This window comes from Silene latifolia, chromosome Y, assembly GCF_048544455.1.
Source record: "Silene latifolia isolate original U9 population chromosome Y, ASM4854445v1, whole genome shotgun sequence".
In the NCBI taxonomy this organism is placed as follows: Eukaryota; Viridiplantae; Streptophyta; class Magnoliopsida; order Caryophyllales; family Caryophyllaceae; genus Silene; species Silene latifolia.
This window is the reverse complement of record NC_133538.1, coordinates 40,454,791-40,475,867: the sequence shown is the minus strand read 5'-3', so window position 1 is coordinate 40,475,867 and position 21,077 is coordinate 40,454,791. Positions and strand designations below refer to the sequence as shown.

Sequence of the window (21,077 nt, the reverse complement as noted above, 5' to 3'; positions counted from 1 at the left end):
GGTATCAATGTGAGCACTAAGTTGAGCACCCAATTGAGTAATAGAGTCCACTTCATGCTTTCCTCCTCTAGTAGCCTTGCGAGGTCTACTATATTGTGAATTATGGACCGCCATTTCCTCAATCTTGTTCCAAGTCTGATTGTCGTCAACTTCGGTGAACATGCCATTTGATCCCATGTTGAGAATGTTTCTTGAGTCTTCATAAAGACCGTTCCAAAATTATTGTACCAAGAACCACTCGCTAAGTCCATGATGAGGACATGAGCGACAAATTCCTTTGAATCGCTCCCAAGCTTCATACAAGGATTCTTCATCTCTTTGCTTAAAGCCCGTAATTTGAGCTCTTAGCATGTTAGTCTTTTCCGGTGGGTAGAACTTTTTGTAGAAAGCTAGAGCCAATTTCTTCCAAGAGTCAATTCCGAGAGTAGCCTTATCAAGGCCTTTCAACCATTGTTTTGCGGTGCCAATTAGAGAAAAAGGAAATAAGACCCATCGAATTCGGTCTTGAGTTACACCGGTTTGAGAAATCGCATCACAATAGTCACAAAAAGTCTCCATGTGAGAGTGAGGGCCTTCACTAGGCATCCCCCCAAATTGGCTTCTTTCGACTAATTGGATAAATGCGGATTTGGCAATGAAATTTCCGGTTAAGTGTTGTGGTGTGGGAGTACCATTGGGTAGGTTCTCCTCGGTTGGTACGGAATGTGATGAAAATTTAGGCAGTGTGGGTTGATTTTGTGTTGGGTTTTCCTCACCTTCTCTTGCAAAAGGGTTGACGAACTCAATAGTGTTTGGTTGAATATCTACAACCTCACCAATACCTCTCAAAGTTCTCCTAGCAAGTCTTCTATTGTTTGTCAAAGTCCTTTAAATTTTGTGATCAAAGGGTAACAAGTTAACTTGTGATCTTCTAGACATGCAAAATATCAAACAACACGAAAATAATTAGAAAAAACCTTGAGGAGTTTTACTTCCCCAAGGCAAAGAAAGACACAACTAATAAGAATTTAAGAAAATCTAAATCAAGTTAACACCGTCCCCGGCAACGGTGCCATTTTTGGTCGGACTCACTTGAAGGTTTTGTTTTCGGTACTTGTCGTTAGGAGCACCTAGACCAAAATACAATTTATAACTCCACAAACAACTCTACAATTAGTAAAGAGGCAAGTAAAGGTCGGATCCCAAGGGACGGGAATTGAGATGAGATTTTCAATTGCAACTAGTGGTGTCTAGGGGTGTCACAATTTGGGGTTTGAAGTAGAAGATCACTAAACTAAATAGCAATAAAAGTAAACAAGCAAGATGATCAAAAAGGGATAAAAACAATTGATAAAAGGCACTAGGGTGTCATGGGGTCATAGGGGATTCATGGGAATTGATCATACAAACATATTCTCAAATTATAAGCAAGGAATTATTGTTGTGATGGATCGAGTTGGTTTATATCTTACAATCCTAAGAAAGTTTGGCTCCCGGAGCCGAATCGATTAGATTATACAACACCTACAAGTCGACTTAATCTTCCCTACTCAACTATATGCATGGTCTAATGAGACTCGAGTTGGTTTATGTCTTGCAAGTCTCATTGAAAAGATAGGTGATGGGTAAAAAATGCAAGGATTCATAGGCTCGCATTTTATCAAACATAACATGTGCATAAATGAAGGAAAAGTAGATCTATATACTTACATATTCATATATGTTTTAATTTAATTTGTCATAAAATTAACTAATGATCTTATGCATGCAAACATTTAAACAAAATAAAGAAGAAACTTGTTCTTACATTGGAAATTTGGTTAATATGGGCACAAGAGAGATCATCTTTCTCTCTTGTTCTTGAGCTTTCCCTTTTGGATGAACAAAGACCCAAGTGTAGGATCTCTCCCAAGGATTTATACCCAAAGCTTACTCTTAATTAAATTTAATATTATAGTTACTAGTACAATATTAATCTTGTAGAAAAATGACCCAAAAATATTATAAAACACTTAATATTTTCAGTTTTGGGAGAGAAGAAGAAGAGAGCTTTTTTGTCTCTCTAGAATTCTTATTTTTTTGGATGAGTAAAGAATGAATGATACACTACAACATTTAGTGTGTTATTAGGTAAATAAGATGAAAAACCATAATGGTTTTTCCATCTCAAAAACCGGGTGGAAGGGGGGGATTTTGGGGAGCCAATGCATGCTTGTGTTGTTCTTTACAATAAGCAATAGGTTGCAAGGCTAGTCTATAATGCAAATGATTGTGTTTTCCACTAATTTAAACAACACAATATTTTGCCTAATCCCCTCTTAATTTCGGTACACTCATAAAATGGAACCCATTTTATTTTTGTCAAATTTTTCAATATGTCACATGTCATATGTTACATAAATTTGTTATGTATTTTTAACATATTAAAAATCAACGTATTAATAAAGTACGTCATATACAAAAATCGACTTAGTAATTCATAATTACTTGTACCAAAATATTTCTCCAATTATAAATCACAATAAATTGTATTTATAATAATTCATTCAAATTTAATTGTTTCCTTAAACAATAATTTCATCTGAATAATGATACAATTCGATTACTCAGACCGTATCTCATTTAATCAAATTTCAATGTGATACGTAAATTTTTCCTCCAAAATCGTCCGTCAATTTTCAAGTAATTTAATTAACTCGCAACGTTATACGATTAATTAAATGATCAATTAAGAGTGTTGCCCTATAGGTATGACCTAGGGGGTCAACTGATCACCATCGTCGTACGACAGTAATGTCAAACTCTAGTCAGCCAATCATTACCGATATATGTTGATCAGTTGACAGTAAAATATTACTTCCCAATTGTATTCTTTATAATGAGACTTAAACATGTGATCATCATGATCAACAGTTGTGATCGCATTATTGTCGGAGGACACATATTCCAACAATCTCCCACTTGTCCTCGACAAGTGTGCGTCACCAATTCTCTTGTCCTATTACTATCTCCCACTCAATGCAAGGTGTCTTTCAGGTCGTACTTTCAAGTGATCATATCGAGAGTGGTTTCCTCGATCTGGAGAATAACTGATTGACCGGATTTATCTATCATAGATACCTTCCGAGCGTGGCCACGCATTTCCAGTTCATTACTTCCCGAGTGGCCCTGAGATATTGTTATAACCCTGACTAGGGATGGACAATTCCTATCGTACTCATTCCCTTCGACTAGCCACAGCCATCATAACCCAAAATATGCCCATTTGACCCCATTTACGAAGGTCGTAGTAACACAAATCAAAGTTAATCCAAATCGTGCCATCTTAGGCGAATAGTCTTTAGTCAAAAGAATCGACTCATTTGAATACTATAGCAGCTCTCGCCATGACCAGGCTATATAAATTTGCCAGAACTCTATAAGTGGTCATTAGGCCCGACAAAATGTTCCTAACAGTCTGCCTATGTGATCGACTAGTCATCTCACATGACTCTGTGGCACTTGAACTTGCCATCAATCGCATCACACTCTAGTCACTTCGAGACGTCACCTCATGTAAGTAACTATGGGCAAATACAATGTTAATCAATCTTCACTTTAACGGGGTTCAATTGTCTCCACAACCCGTTTGGATATAACAATGTACAAGGTGAGTTAATAATAACTCAAACGACAAATGTCGACATCACACTCGGGTAGTCAATACCATATTACAACCTTGTGATGTATATCGTAAGTGTAAGCACTTATTGATTGCAATAGAAGTTTAACATGCCATGTGTCCATGTGTTCAAACTTCTTATAATCGCATTTTCCTTTACATTCATGTTCTCTCTCATAGCATGAATCTTACCAAGTACACATCAAGGTTCCCGACCTCGGTTTTGGTTCTTTATCTTGAAAGAACTTCCTTATCGATTATCACATAATGAACGAATTTGTGGTGAATGATATAACTTGTACTGATCAAGTACTCTATCCACACACAATGCACTAGGTATGTGTTTTGTAGAGTCTTACAACAATTTGTCAAGACGATTGGTCTAGCACTTCTCACAAGTTCTAGCATATTAGGAAGGATTAGTTTTGAATAACTTCTTATTCAACTAAGTATCTTTCCAATAACCTCTTATTTTTCCTTTTGATTTGAAAAGTTTAGGATTTTCATAAATCTTTACGTGTGTTTGAACTTTCTATAATATGTGCAACCTCTTAACACATAATAGAGTATTCTGTTAAACACCGAAATCGCTCATCGGATTCTACTTGAGAATTCATGACGTTTCTATTATGGCTTACCAATCAATCATCATGCTCTTATGCATATGATTCATAATTGGACATGTACATGATTATTCTAATGGCGGAAACACTAGTTACTAATAATCATGAGATCAACCGTTCATAGGTTCAATGAACGACCATGACTGCTAATGGCAATTCCATTTTCATCTACATGAATAACCTATGTGAATGTTGATACGATGTGTATCTCTTAATACTAATCCAACATCCCTTGATGTAATTGGATTCACCATAGTCCATTTTCATCCAGAATTGAAAACTCAAATGCTTCTTTATGAAAGAAGATATTAGCTCGTCATTCCTAATGAGTAATGAGTTGTAAACATTCAGAGGATGACAGCTCCCACTAAGTCCCATGTCTTCACATGATAATTTGTAAACTCCCACTTAATTCCACATGTTTCGAAATTGATTACTCAATTGAACACATTTCAAAATTTTGGAATGTATGTTGCTTTGCAAAGTTATTAAGATGAAACCATATATGTTCCCATCATATCCTTTCAAAATTCCTATTTTGAAGAGGTCTCATTTTAACCTTATGGAAAGAGATTTTAAATCTCTAACACACTCATGTCCTAATGATGTGTGGCAATGTCATTTATTAAATATAAGTAATATCTAATACACATCCTTCAAAATATCCCTTTTAGAAGGATGTTTAACCACTTCATTTTCATAATGAGGTTGAGTAATGACATCTGCGTGGTTTAAAACTTTGGCAATTGGAGATATCGGTATATCAATCCTTGCAACTTCTAGTGATAAATATCGCTTATTACTAGGATGTTACATTGATTCATTTAGGCACTTAGTCAAAACTCTAGTTAAGACTTTACATTAGTCATTTTGTTCCAAAACTTTCTTTTGGTCTCCTCGTGTAGTTATCTTAAGAATATGCTCTTATGATTACTTCACTTGGTCTCTTTAGTCATATAGAACTTACTTGAGACCATAGATCTCATCTATTTGGTATACTATGTGAATAGATATACCCTTTATTCAAATCATTCTACCTTGCGTAGATCTCATTTACACAAGTACACAAATTTTTCTTGTCTCGTGTGTTGTGTCCTCATATTTCTCCCACTCTATCTTTAGAATAAATACACTATAGATTCAAAGATAGCATATGAGACACAAATAATGATGTTGAAGTTATAAGGAGAACTATCTCATAGATTGACTAATAGTTTTAGATGTGTACTTGGTGATTGACATACCTTTAAGAGACTTCGTAGACTCAAGGTAACTTTGTAAATGATCATACACAAGCCTTAAGCATGTGGACATATAATGAAACCCGTCATTATATTTGTCTATTAGATCACTTTAAGTTATATGTTTCTAAGAGTAGCATTTAAACATGAATTTTTAGAACAAAAGGATAAGATGATAAAACGGGTGACTTGGGTTGCAAACCAAGTCACCATTATCCAAAATACAAACCATTATCCAAAATACCTTTCCATGTCAAACACGGAAACTTAAGGTTCTAAAATCCATAACATGAATAAAATAAGACAATAAAAAGCAAAGCTCCATAAGAGCTATTCCTAGCTTCTTGATGGTATCTTATGCTTGCTTTTCCTTTCCCTTGTATTTGCTTGGTGGAGGCCCTATTTACAATAAAAAGGGAGATACATTATCACAACTTTGTATCATAATACCATAGTTGAAATAGAAACATAAAAGAAAGGATAGTCATTTACCTACTGGAGTAATCTTTCCAGCCTTAATATCACCAAGGTATTTGGAACAATTTCTTTTCCAATGTCCCATACCATTACAATAATGGCATTTATCAAGAGGACCCTTCTTGATTTTTGAAGTGCCTTCACAAGTCCTAGCTTTGGTGAATGTGGGAGCTTGTTTCTTACCCTTCCTCCCATTCTTCTTGAACTTCCCCTTACTCTTAGTGCTTATGTTAAGCACATCCTTGGGTGGGTTCACATTTAACCCCATGTCCCTTTCGGCTTGCACAACTAACTTGTGCAATTCTTCAAGAGACACATCCTTGTCTTGCATGTTAAAATTCACCCGGAATTGAACATACGCTTTCACTTTGGACAAGGAGTGTAGAATCCTATCTACAATGAGTTCTTTGGGGATTTCAACCTTTTGAATCTTCAAGGTCTCGACAAGCTCCATAAGTTTGAGCACATGAGGGCTAACCTTTTGGCCCTCTTTGAAGTCGAGATCAAAGAATGCCGCGGCCGCCTCATATTGGACGATCCGCGGAGTTTGTGAAAACATTGTCACAAGCTTGGAGTAAATCTCATTAGCATTGCCCATTTTAAAGGCTCTCCTTTGGAGGTCCGCCTCCATCGCAAATAGTAAGACATTTTTCATTGCGGCGGACTCCTTTTGGTAAGCCTCATATGCTTCCCTAGTGGCGGCGGTCGACCTAGTAGTAGGTTCGGGAGGAGAGGCCTCGGTAAGGTAACGAAGCTTGTCGTCACCTTGGGCGGCCAATTTGAGTTGGGCATCCCAATCGGAGAAATTTGACCCATTCTTTTCAAGTTTACATCGATCAATGAAGGATCGGAGCCATGATGAACTAGCGAGAGGCGTTGCAATAGGGGTTGGTGTTGCCATTTGTTATGAAAAAGTGGTCTACAAAACAAAATAGAAGGAGTAAAACAAATGTCGTTTTAATAATAATACTCGTAAAAATTATAATTTAAACAAGTTTTATGCATTTTTCTAGTGACCTGTACCCAACTAGATAAATGATTCCAAGACCTAAATTCATATCGACTTAGGCACGGTAGGGCCGATTCATCCTTTATCAATATAACTCGGTGGATTAACGTTTAATCGATTCTACTTTTAGAACTCTTGGTCGATAAAATTTCTCTAATAATTATCTATAGCCCAAAACACATCCGACAAGGGCACGGTATGGCCGATGAAACCCTTATCGAAAAACTTTTGTTGAGTTCAATCCAAATTTCGAATAAATGTGTCCATGATCCAAATCCACATCAACTCGGGCACGGTAGGGCCGATTCATCCCTTATCAACATGAATTCGGTGGATAGACATTTATCACCCACTTCCCCTACGTAACAAGTTTTGTACCCCGGTAGGGCCGAGTGCACTCTCTCGCGAAATAGGTTTTCATAGTTTCTACTATTTGGTAAGGCTATGTCTCAATTAATTGTTTTAGCGAGAGGTCATGTCAATTTATTATCTATCACGTTTTAAGTGAACTAAAGCGGTGAACTACGATAATTCTAATTGACACGGTCGATAAACTCGATGAAAGAAGATGATGCATGTTTTAGTTATGGCGATTTAGCGATGCATGTGACATAAAAATAAAATGCAAGCATAAAATAAATAAATCCTAGTATGGCCTTTCCTAAAATAGAAAAACTATTTAACTATTACATATTCGGAAACCAACTCCATTGGTCCCTTGAACTTCGGTTGTGGCACGCATCTCGAGGTAACACCATCTTTATGTATCGCCATCTTGAAGAAATCCGTCTTTGGGAACTCCGAGATTAATTAAATTACATAGCAAATTACATAATTTCCTATTATACATTTGTAACTAAGATAAAATAAAATAAATCTATTAAATTACAAAACGGTGATACGAGATCACAATAAAATTACAACCGAATCGATATTCCCAAACATTTCGGGAAATATCAATTAAAAACTAAGGCCATACTAAGTAAAATTACATAATTCAAAAATTACATAAATTAAATTATGACAATCATAAAGAAAATGCAGCATTATAATATGTATGAACATGCCCAATTTTATGCTAAATCGCCTTTAATTAGCCAATATCGTATATTACTCGATTTTTACGGATTTGCGTGATTTCAACATTTTATAATCACAAAAATTACATAAATTCATATTTATGCATAAGTTAATTACCCTAACCTCTTAGGACTCATAGTTTAGTCTTCACTAATAATTTGACCATAATTAACTCATATTTATAAATTTGTTCATTAATGGACTAAAAATTTCAAAAATAAGCTATAAACTTCAAATAAATCACAAAATTTGAAATTTAAACTCATGAACATTCTGGGAAAATACCATGACACTCATAATGTTCAAAAAACTTAGGTTAAAAATTTCGAATTTTATCCGGAAAAACAATGTTGCGGTTTATCGGTTTTTAACAAAATAATCATAAAAACATGGAAAAATTATATTCATTAACTTTTCAATTTTAGATCTGAAAAAGATAATAAAATGCAACATATGATGTTTTTCTTTAGTCATAGAGTATGTTTTATTAATTTTTCATTAATTAAGTCACTATTCATGCCATTTTTCTTCAAAAATCCATAAATCATGCAAAAAGACTTCACTATAGCCCATTATTTTAAACACATCTTGTAAAATTACATGTGACATCATACTAAATTTCTATGACCAGATTCGAAATTTATCTCATATTAACCTATTTTTCACCTAAAACCGATTTTAATAATGAAAAATCCATTTTTCGAGCATAACATGTCCAAAAATTATGAAAATTTACAGGTTATCTCAAAATAATATATGTGACAACATATCCAAAAAGCACTGGAAAATTCGAAGTATAGCTAATTTTAGACCGAAAATGACATTTTTACTCATAAAATCATATTTAAAAGCCATTATTGTATAATATGAACAATAAAAATCCGTAAATTTAACCAAAATATCCTAAAACATTTTAAGACCATAAATTTAACTTGCATAAATTAATTTCGTGATATATCATAATAACACAAATTATTCAAGTTTTATATGTTATTCTTATAACTCGGAAAAACTTTTAACCGATTTGCATGCAAACAACCATGGCTCTTGATACCGATTGAAGGAAAAGTAGATCTATATACTTACATATTCATATATGTTTTAATTTAATTTATCATAAAATTAACTAATGATCTTATGCATGCAAACATTTAAACAAAATAAAGAAGAAACTTGTTCTTACATTGGAAATTTGGTTAATATGGGCACAAGAGAGATCACCTTTCTCTCTTTTTCTTGAGCTTTCCCTTTTGGATGAACAAAGACCTAAGTGTAGGATCTCTCCCAAGTATTTATATCCAAAGCTTACTCTTAATTAAAATTAATATTATAGTTACTAGTACAATATTAATCTTGTAGAAAAATGACCCAAAAATATTATAAAACACTTAATATTTTCGGTTTTGGGAGAGAAGAAGAAGAGAGATTTTTTGTCTCTCTAGAATTCTTATTTTTTTGGATGAGTAAAGAATGAATGATACACTACAACATTTAGTGTGTTATTAGGTAAATAAGATGAAAAACCATAATGGTTTTTCCATCTCAAAAACCGGGTGGAAGGGGGGGATTTTGGGGAGCCAATGCATGCTTGTGTTGTTCTTTACAATAAGCAATAGGTTGCAAGGCTAGTCTATAATGCAAATGATTGTGTTTTCCACTAATTTAAACAACACAATATTTTGCCTAATCCCCTCTTAATTTCGGTACACTCATAAAATGGAACCCATTTTATTTTTGTCAAATTTGTCAATATGTCACATGTCATATGTTACATAAATTTGTTATGTATTTTTAACATATTAAAAATCAACGTATTAATAAAGTACGTCATATACAAAAATCGACTTAGTAATTCATAATTACTTGTACCAAAATATTTCTCCAATTATAAATCACAATAAATTGTATTTATAATAATTCATTCAAATTTAATTGTTTCCTTAAACAATAATTTCATCTGAGTAATGATACAATTCGAATACTCAGACCGTATCTCATTTAATCAAATTTCAATGTGATACGTAAATTTTTCCTCCAAAATCGTCCGTCAATTTTCAAGTAATTTAATTAACTCGCAACGTTATACGATTAATTAAATGATCAATTAAGAGTGTTGCCCTATAGGTATGACCTAGGGGTCAATCGATCACCACCTGCCGCATTTACGTAATGTCAAACTCTAGTCAGCCAATCATTACCGATATATGTTGATCAGTTGACAGTAAAATATTACTTCCCATTTGTATTCTTTATAATGAGACTTAAACATGTGATCATAATGATCAACAGTTGTGATCGCATTATTGTCGGAGGACACATATTCCAACAAAAAATTGAGATCACAACAAGCAAGCAAATAAACTATGAAAATATATTAATTTAAGCATGAATCATCCCCCATGTTGGTTTCCCCTAATTACCCATTAACCCTAGATAAGGAAACTACTCAATCATTATCATGTTGAACATGCTAGCAAGGTTGTCAATCATAGCAACAAAGTAAAACATGATGAATAAATGAAGATAATTAACAATAATTAAAAAGGGATGAAGATAATTATACCTACTAATGATTCCAATAATAAAGCTAAGAATAATAGAAGTACTTGATGATTGATTGGAAGGTTGTCAATCTCCCAATAATAACCCAAATAATCTTCAATTACCCAAAATGAAAGATGAACAAAAGAGAGATTAAGGAAATGAGATTTGTATTAAGACTTGATTAAATATTGATTACAAGATTAAAGAGAGATTTGATTGATATAAACTACACTAGAGATTGCTAAGAAGAACATGATAACCTAATTAGACTAATGGGGTATTTATAGTGGGGATTAGGTACATAAATTAGGGTTTACTAAGGGCTTAAATGACGATTAAGTCCTTGAGGAATCGCCGGTCTCAAGAGAGACTCCGGTCTCCTTTTCGCCGGTCTTTGAAAAATATGCGCATCCTTCATTGAACAAGTAGAAGACAGATTAGCTGTCACACAATCCGAGCGTCCAGAGCACGGGACGGGCGGATTGTCTTCTTGTTGGACGACCGGATTCGTGGGGTGGACGGGTGGATTGTGGTGGTTCTGGACGAGCGTCCAGCTGAGGAAGATGCTCGGATTGCATGTGCTGGACGAGCGGATTGTGGGCAATCCGCTCGGATTCTCTGTCAGCTTCTTCCTTTCTTTTTTTCTTCCTTTCTCTTCCTAAAATCCTTGAGGATTTCCTCGGGGATGCAAGGATCTTTTCTCATCATTGGCCATCTAATATGGTATGTACAAAGGCCTTCTAGTCTTGTCTTCTCTTTGATGCTTGGTCATTGAATTCAATCAATTTAGCTCCATTTTGCCATGAAAATGCAAGGTTTGCACTCCTTTCCTACCAAGGGATCAAAACCTCAAAGAATATGCAAAACAAAGGACTAAAGACATTAAATGACCCAAATATGCACTAAAAAGCATGGGAACAAGGCTAATTCGGGGACTAAATATGCTCAAATTATGGTCACATCAACTAGTTAAGAGAAGTCAATTTGGTGGGATGCCTAGTGACTATTAGACCTGTCAAAACTCAACTCGACCGGAAAACCCGACCCGCCCGACCCGTTTTTTAGGGTAACAGACCCGGTTTTTTCGACCCTTGACCCGAACCCGAAATGACCCGTTATTTTAGGTTCGAGACCCGACCCGAACGGGTTGACCCGTTGGGTCAAAGGTAAATCTGGAATTTTATTAAGGTATTAATATTTATAAATTATATTTTGAAAAAATAGTTAAAAAAATATTTTTTTTTATCACTTAAAATTACAAAAACAACTAAAAAGTTAATTTTATATAACTTTTATAATATTTAATAATAAAATAATTATTAAAAAAACTTTATTTTAATAATTATGTCAATATAATAATGTAAACGTTGAATATGATTAAAATATTAATTTTAAATATGATTTACATTTTTAAAAAAAAAATTTTTAATTAAAAAAATCATTTAAAAAAGACGTTAGAAATTATTTCTTGACCCGTATTCTGACCCTAACCCGACCCGTGACCCGTATAACCCGACCGTATTCGACTCGACCCGGGATCCGACCCGCCCGACCCGTTTGACAGGTCTAGTGAAGATCCTCATCTACACATGGAGACTTTTTGTGACTATTGTGATACAATTTCCCAAACGGGGGTAACTCAAGACCAAATTCGATGGGTATTGTTTCCTTTTTCCTTGATCGGAGCCGCGAAGCAATGGTTAAAGAGCCTAGACAAGGCTATCCTTGTAATTGATTCATGGAAGAAGTTAGCACTTGCCTTTTACAAGAAATTATATCGTCCAGAGAAGACTAACATGTTGAGAGCCCAAATCACCGGGTTCAAGCAAAGAGATGAAGAGTCTCTATATGAGGCTTGGGGGAGATTCAAAGATTCATGTCGCTCTTGTCCTCATCATGGATTAAGCGAATGGTTTCTTGTTCAACAATTTTGGAATGGGTTGTATGAAGACTCAAAGAATGTGCTTAACATAGGTTCTAATGGAAGACTCACCGAGGTAGATGACAACCAAACTTGGGCAAAGATAGAAGAGATTGCGGTTCACAACTCTCAATATAGTAGGCCAAGAAAAGCTACTAGGGGAGGGAGACATGAAGTTGACTCCGTCACACAATTGAGTGCCGATTTGGGTGCCCAACTAAGCGCCAATATTGACACAATAAACATGAAATTTGAGAAAGCTATAGCCAAGATCAATGAAGCTTCTCAATCACCCAAACAACATGTCAATGCCATGGTAGCAACATCTTCTATACCAAATGGAGTGTGTGAGAATTGTGGAACTTTGGGACATGAACAACAAGAGTGTAGGGGCATAAGTGAGCAAGTGAATGCTTTCCAAGCATACAAGAATGTCACCCCTTATTCCAACTATTACAATGAAAACACCAAATTTCACCCAAACTTCTCATACAAAAGCCAAAATGTTTAAAATCCTTAACCCACATACACCCCACCTTCAATGATAAATCCTACTCAAAGACCATACTTCAAACAAAACCAACCCTCTTACAATCAATCCAATGACCAAGCTTTTGATGTTCAAAAAGCGGTCCTCCAAATGCAAAAGAGACAACAAGATTTCTTTGCTCAAATGCAAAGAGATAGCGAAGCCAAAGACACTACCATCAACAATATCCTTGCTCACACCAAAATGTTGGAGACTCAATTGTCCCAATTGGCCTCTTCTAGCTCCCAAAGACAAAAAAGACAATTACCTCCTTAAGGTAATCCTCATACAAGACATGAGATCATCAATGCCATCCACTTGAGGAGTGGTGCAAGATATGAAGGACCCAAGATGCCAATTGAAGAGTATTGTTGAGGAGAATGTCAATCAAAGTGATGTGCTAGAACCATTGAGGAGAAATCCTAAGGTGGTAGAGCTAACTACCAATGACTCATCAAAGAAGAGAAACGAAGAGAAGGCCAAAGAATTTGAGAAAGAGCCTATTGTGATTAGACTTCCATTCACAAGTCGCTAAGCTAAGCCCAAGCTTGATGAGAAACTTGGAAAGTTAATGGAGATTGTGAAGAACTTAGAGGTTTCTATACCATTCACGGAGCTAATCAACCATGTTCCGGCCTATGCAAAATACATGAAAGATATCCTTACCAAGAAGAAGTCCATAAGGAAGTTGGAAACCATTTCCTTCATAAAGATTAGTAGTGAAATTCTTCAAGGGAATTCCCCACCTAAGCTCGAGGATCCGGGAAGCTTCTCCATTCCATGTACCATTGGTGACACCATAATCAACAAGGCACTATGTGATCTAGGTGCAAGTGTGAGTGTCATGCCATATTCGGTATGTGAAAGACTAGGAGTGGGAGAGCTCAAATGCACTAACATGACCTTACAAATGGCGGACCAGACAACAAAGAAACCACTAGGAGTATGGGAAGATGTACCCGTGAGAGTTGGAAAGTTTTTCATTCCGGTGGACTTTTTTATTGTTGACATGGAGGAAGATTCCAACATTCCTATCATTCTAGGAAGACCATTCCTACACACCGCTGGAGCGGTGATCGATGTAAAGCACGGGATGCTCACACTTGAAGTTGGTGATGAAACAATCACCTTTAATCTTGACAAGACTATGAGAGCTCCCAACTTGTTTGAGCCATGCTTTATGGTTGATCACTATACCCGGGAAGGTGACAAAACAAAGGTGGAATCACCATTCAAAGAACAAGTGAAAGATGTAAATCTCAAAGAGAAGGGCAAAGACACACCGCCCAATTGGAAGAAAGATATTGATGATGTTGAAATGACTCGATTTGGAGAGCATGGAATTTTTCACAACAAGAATGAGAGGTTGCAAAGCTCACCCATGACAAGTATCTATGGAGGCCTTATTGGCCATGACAACAAGGAAGAAGAGTTGCTCTTGTCAACTCATGATCCACTCAACATAGGGAAAAAAGCAAGGGAAGTGTGTGGTCTATGGGATGGCGAGTTTGAAAGACTTGTTAACCCTTACATTGGGAATGCTATGACTCTAGACCAAGGCTATGTAGACCCTTGTCACCTCTTTGACTCGGACTACTACATGAATGAAGACGACAATGTGCCAAGATCTATGCAAGAACTTTATCATGACAATGAACAAGCATTTGACTACTTCTTCAAGGCATTGAGCAACATCAACAACGTCCTTGCTTTACCCCCTTGACACCTCTCAAGAAAGGAGAGTTTGGTGGAATCCTCCCTAAAACACCATTTGTAAATATTCTAACCTCTTAAATTGCATTTCTTTTAACTTGTACATTATTCAATTTTTGCAATGCATTTCATATGCCTTGTTATTTAACTTGTGTGACAAGAGAACACGTGAGGGAGGGATTTTAATGATTGTTGAATGTGTAGTGTTTGATGATCAAATGTGGGGAAGCAATTGCCTAGGCCAACCAAGCCTTTGTAATGCAACACATAAGAATTGAAGAAGAAAATGGCGTGAGAAAGGAATCCCCACGAGCAGGCCTGAGCTCGTGAGGATTGGAACAAGGCAAAAATTGAAATCTTATGCTGGGAAGAAATCTGCCCATCCTCAGCTCGAGACGAGCGTCTCAAGCATTAACCCGCTTGACCTGAGCCCAAGAGGCCCGTCTCCAGAGTGAAAATTTTGCACTGACCAAAAATATTCCCGTCTCCACAGCAGGACGCCCGTCCCGACTTGCTACTCAACCATAACACGGGATTTTGCTACTCTTAATTCTTCATTTTCCATCTTCTTCAAACACAAACACACTTTTTCCCTCACTACAAACACCAATCCTCTCATCCAAAAACATAAATTTATTAACCAAATTCACCACAATCAATTGCAAAATCGCTCTAAAAAAAATTAAATCACTCCTTTATCAACAAGAAGACCATTCAAGCATCAAAATCTCCACAAATTCAATCAAACTTTCCAGGGTTAGGGTGAAATCCGTAAACCCCAAATTGATTGCAAATTTGATTGAAATTGGAAGAAGGAAGGAGCATTCAAGCTTAATCTAGGTTTGTTGATATCAACTTGAAAGGAGAAAAATCATGGCAAGGACCAAAGGCATTACTAAAGCACCCAAAGTACCAAATTTGTCCAAAAGGCAACAAGCTCTTGCATCAAAGGCATTAGTAGTGGCTCAACATCAAAAGGAGCAAGCTAGGGAAACCATTGGTGCTATTGGAGAGGTTAATACCACTGTCCCGGAAGTTGAGCAATTGAAAGATTTTCCGGAGATAACTTTTATTTCCGATAAGCATAGAACTGCATTCGAATCCCTAGCCAAGAAAAAGATTATAGCTATTAAATTTGTGTGTCAAGATACCTTGGATAAATTGGGTGTGCTTGAACAAACTAAGGCATTTTTCAAGTCTATGGGGTTATCCACCCTTTTCGAAATGAATGAGTTAACTTACCCCTCCTTGACATCGGAATTCATTAGTTCCTTGAGGGAGTAAAACATTGAGGCTAGGAAATAAGTCCAGTTTCGCCTTCAAAACAAGAGTAGGACAATGTGCAAAAGTTATCTAGGTAAGGTATTTGGGCTCAAAGATTATCGAAGCTTCTTCAAAAAGCCTCCAGGGTTTAATGCCAAGCCCCTTTGGAAAGCCATTGCCGGTCGTGAGTTGACCACCTTCAAAGAATGCCATTGCCGGTCGGTCTTGAGGGAGTATAACATTGAGGCTAGGAAATATGAATGGCTTATCAAGGATGCCGACTCAACTTTCTTGCCAAGTAAGATTTGATACATTTCCGTTCACCAGAACAACTACCTTCTCCCCATCTCAAAGAATGCCACAAACATCATCAAAGAGCAACAAATTCCAAGTAAAGAAACCTCCTCCCTAGTGGTACCTCCTTACCCCTTTGCCTACAAAGAGTTCACAACAAATGATCCTAGTGTTGTGGCGGGCAATGATTACATGGTGCAATTCATGAAACATATCCATAAGGAAGCCTACAATGATCGGGCGAATGCTTATTACGCCCAATATCCGCCCCTTTACCACCTTGCTAGGCAAGGACTCCTTGATCCCACGAGTTCTTTGCCGGAGTGGGCGGATAGGAAAGTGTTCTTTCCACAAGCTTCTAGAGATGAAGATGGAGATGCCCGGGAAACTAGGGAAATTGAAGAGGTCCTTGATGATGATGAAGGGGAAGGTAGTAGGTCTAGCCCTGATGATGATGATGATGATGATGAGCAAGATTGAAGTTTAAATGAAGGAGAAGATAATGGTGAATCCTCCGGCTCTTTGGAGGAAAGTTGTGATGATATGATTGAGGATTGATGGTTGAACAAAGCATGAAGGAGGACTTCACATGTGCAGGGTTGATGGCTTATGCTTGCAATTCGACCTATTGCATTGTGAGTCTCCTACCCCTCCTTTTGCTTTGTTGTTTTTATCTCTTGTTTACATTGTTGACATGACTTGTACAACTTCTATAACATTTAGTTTAGCTCATCTATAGAGTTATTTTGGGCTCTTTGGTAGTTATGAGTTCTTGAGTCCTAGCACCATTCAAAGGACTCACACCTCGGCAACATTGCGGTGTCTATCTTTTTGCTCCCACTACGAAGAATCCAAAATGACAAATTTCATTCATGCATTGCATTGCATGCCTTGTGAATGAACTTCCCTCTTTTTGCATTAGTAATAGTGTTTTGTCCGGTTTGGGGAAGTTCCCTTATAAGGAATGCCAGTTAATCTAAATTAGCTCTCTGAACAATAAAAAGCATGCATCATTTAGTTTAGTCTAGTTTGCATCACTTGTATATACTTACCACATGTAAATATTTCACGTGTAGTGTGCATTTAGTGTCAAATCATTCATCATATAATTTCATTCATTTGCATAATTGCCTATTATTTTGTCCATTAGGGACAATGTCCATTCTAAGTATGGGGATGGGGAATTCTAACACTTATTTCAAAAAATGATAAAAATTTCAAAAAATTTCAAAAATCTAAAAACATGTTCTTTCCTTTGTAGTGTAGAATTGTATATATTGTATATATTCGTTTGTTTGTGGTTCACATCTATCACTTGGGACCGACTACGCCACATTCGAGGTGTGAGGAATATGAAGACCACATTGTATGATCTTTCCAAATCTCCTTTTTCCTCTTATATGTTGATGACAATGTGGCTTCTTTTTGTTTGATGCGGTACAAACCTATGTGATTATAGGAGTTGCATTTATCTTATATGCCATATTAGTTGATAGTAGCATTTGCATTAGGTTGTATATATAATAGTTGAATCATGGCATGCAGTTGCATATTAGGAAATTTTTTGTGAAAATGTCTAGTTGGGAAGCTTGGCAAGTATATATAAGGCCCTTGTAGATAATTTTTCTCCTTGAAACTTTGTTTGCTAGAATACCCTCAAGACACCCTAGGATGTGTCATACTAGTTTCTTTTGACCCATGGACTAAGGCCTAGTCAAGAGTACCTTGTGGTGTGATAACTCTTTGGCTTCCGTTTATTCCAAGGTGACCCTTAATGCCATGCAACCGTCCTTTCATTTCTATCATCATGTTTTGTCAACAAAAAAGGAATGGTCACTAAAATCTCCAATTTGAGTTAAAGTACCAAAATGAAAGTACAAAAGTTTGCAAAAATTTCATCAATGAAAAGAGAAGCAAAAATATACTCCCATGCTTCAATAAAAGTACCCTTGTTACAAAATGGGGTTACTTTGAAAATGTTCAAAAAGAATGCAAAATTGAAAAGAATTGCCAGGTATCAAAATTGCCAAACATAAAAAATGGCAAGAATTTGTTAGAAATCTATATCTCATTACTTAACATATTCATATATGTTCTAATTAATTTAGTCATAAAATTAATTACAAATCTTATGCATGCAAACTAAAATAGATAAGTGAAGAAATCGTTTTCTCACCATATGATTTTCGGATTATAAGGGCACCAACAAGATCTCCTTCTTGTTAGTTCTTGAGCATTCCAAATAATGGATGAACAAAGATTCAAGTATAGAATCTCTCGCAAAAGCATATACCCAAGGAAAACTCATAAAAACTAATATTATTTTGATCTAGTAATAATATTAATCATACTTAAATTTGACACAAAATGTTATTTTTGCTCTTGAAATTTCGGTTCAAGAGGGAGGATTTTTTGGAGATTTTAACTCTCTAATTTTACATAAGATGTAGAGAGTATTTTCTATTTTCTTACACTAGAAAATATTGTCAAATTGTGAATTAATAAAGTTAGAGGAAAAACCCTCTATGATGCTCTTGAAAACCGGTTGGGAGGGTGGAGGAGAGCCAATGCATGGACTCATTTTCTTCCCAAGAAAAATAGACTTGCATGGCTAAATTTAGGTGTGCAATCATTTTGTTTTCCACTCAAACAATTAACACAATTTAAAACATAATACATCCTCCGCCATTTCGGTACTTATAACATAAAATGGATGGTCCATTTTATTTTGTCATTTGTCAATTGTGACATATGTGACATGTTACTAGACATGTGAAATTGTAATGTATTTTTAACATGTTAAAAATCAACGTATTAATAAAAATACGTCATGTACAAAATCGACTTGGTAATTCATAATTACTTGTACCAAAACGGTTTACCCATTATAAATCACAACGTCTTGTATTTATAATAAATCATTCATTCAGTTTCAATTGTTTCGTAAACAATAATTTTATCTTAGTAATAAAACAATTCAATTACTTAGACCGTATCTAATATAATTGAACTACAATAAGACACGTTAATTTTACTCACAAAATCATCCGTCAATTTTTAAGCAATTTAAATAACTCGTATAAGCATACGATTAAATAAATAATCAATTAAGAGTATTTCCCTATAGGTATGACCTAAGGGGATCAACTGATCACCACCGTCGCACGACAGTAATGTCAAACTCTAGTCAGCCAATCATTACCGATATGTGTGGACCAGTTGACTGTAAAATATTACATCCCACATGTATTCTTAAAATGAGATTTAAACATGTGATCAATATGATCAACAGTTCCGATCGCATTATTGTCGGAGGACACTTATTCCAACAGAATTATCCTTCAATGACAAATGCCATAAAAAATTTGGGAGGGAGGGGGGGGAACAAATCAAAATCAAACTACCATTGTGAAACTCAAAGCATATTGATCCCTTTTATCGATTGATTATCCTATTTTTGTTGCATGGTGGAGAGGGGACGGCCCTTCTTCTTGTCTAGGCAAGAGGGGGAATTCCGTGATCCTACAGTGTTTCTAACACCATAGGGAGTCTACTCTTGACAAAAGCATTTAGCAATTGTGGACAAAATTACCCTAGTTCAACACAACTTGGACGTGATTTGTTGGTATCCTTTTAGACTTAGTAACTTGGAGAAATAATATCTACAATGGAATGTGAACCCTTAGATTGCTTCCCCTTTAGATGATTTCCGACACTTAGATGAGGAAAGTGGCTATTCTTTTTGTAGATGTATCCTTTACTTGTTTTTGTGTGCTTAAATGACTGGATGCATCACCATTTTGGCAAGCCCCATCTTGGCTTGCAAGAAGGCATCTTACCTTATATGTGTCTTGTTGTGAGTTGAAGGGGCGGAGTGAGACCTGCTAATTATCTCACATCGGCTAGTAGTTTTAATAAAGGTCATAGTTTTAGTCACCTCTTTACTCGGGACGAGCAAAGGTTCGGTTTGGGGATATTTGATGCGACTCATATTTGCACACTTTTAGTCCCCGAACTAGCCTCGTTCCTATGCTTTCTTGCATGTATTATGGTCGTTTCTTATCTTTAGCTTCCCACTTTGCATATTCTTTGAGGTTTTGTGTCCTTGGTAGGAGAGTAATGTTAACCTTGCATTTATGGAGCAATTTGGAGATAAATAAATCGCATCTAACGACCAAGCAACAAGAGAGGAGACCGATACTAAAGGCCTAAGTAGAAAGAACAAGTATATTGGGAAATGAGGAAGACCCCCATGACCCCTCAATAATCCCCACGGATCTTAAGGCAGTCAAAGAAGAGGAAACCATGCTGACCTAGGATCCGGGCGGCTCGAGGCTCAAACCGAGCATCCCAAGAACAACTCGGGCATCCTGAGCTCAGACCGAGCGTCTCACACTCAGGCCGGCCGGTTCCCTATGCAGTTTGAGCTTTGATGTGACCATTATTTGAGCATATTTAGTTCCCGAATTAGCCTCGTTCCTATGCTTTTTAGTGAATATTTGGTTCATTTACTATCTTTAGTCCTTTTTTTTGCATATTCTTTGAGGTTTTGTTTCCTTGGTAGGAGAGGAGTGCAAACCTTGCATTTTCATGGCAAAATAGAGCTAAATGGATCAAATCTAATGACCAAGCATCAAAGAGAAGACAAGACTAGAAGGCCTTTGTACATATTGTAGTAGATGGACAATGATGAAGAAGATCCTTGCATCCCCGAGAAAATCCCGGAGGATTGTTGGGAGAAGA

The 21,077-nt window shown here is 36.2% G+C and overlaps 2 non-coding genes across 2 annotated transcripts; one reads left to right on the top strand and one right to left on the bottom strand.

The window, feature by feature from the left end:
* Positions 1–244: 244 nt before the first annotated feature.
* LOC141636003 (small nucleolar RNA R71) lies at positions 245–351 on the top strand. The gene has a single exon (XR_012540649.1). It is a non-coding gene; the product is annotated as a small nucleolar RNA R71 (small nucleolar RNA).
* Positions 352–12,410: 12,059 nt separating this feature from the next.
* Positions 12,411–12,517, bottom strand: LOC141635686 (small nucleolar RNA R71). Its single transcript, XR_012540356.1, has one exon. It is a non-coding gene; the product is annotated as a small nucleolar RNA R71 (small nucleolar RNA).
* Positions 12,518–21,077: the final 8,560 nt, after the last annotated feature.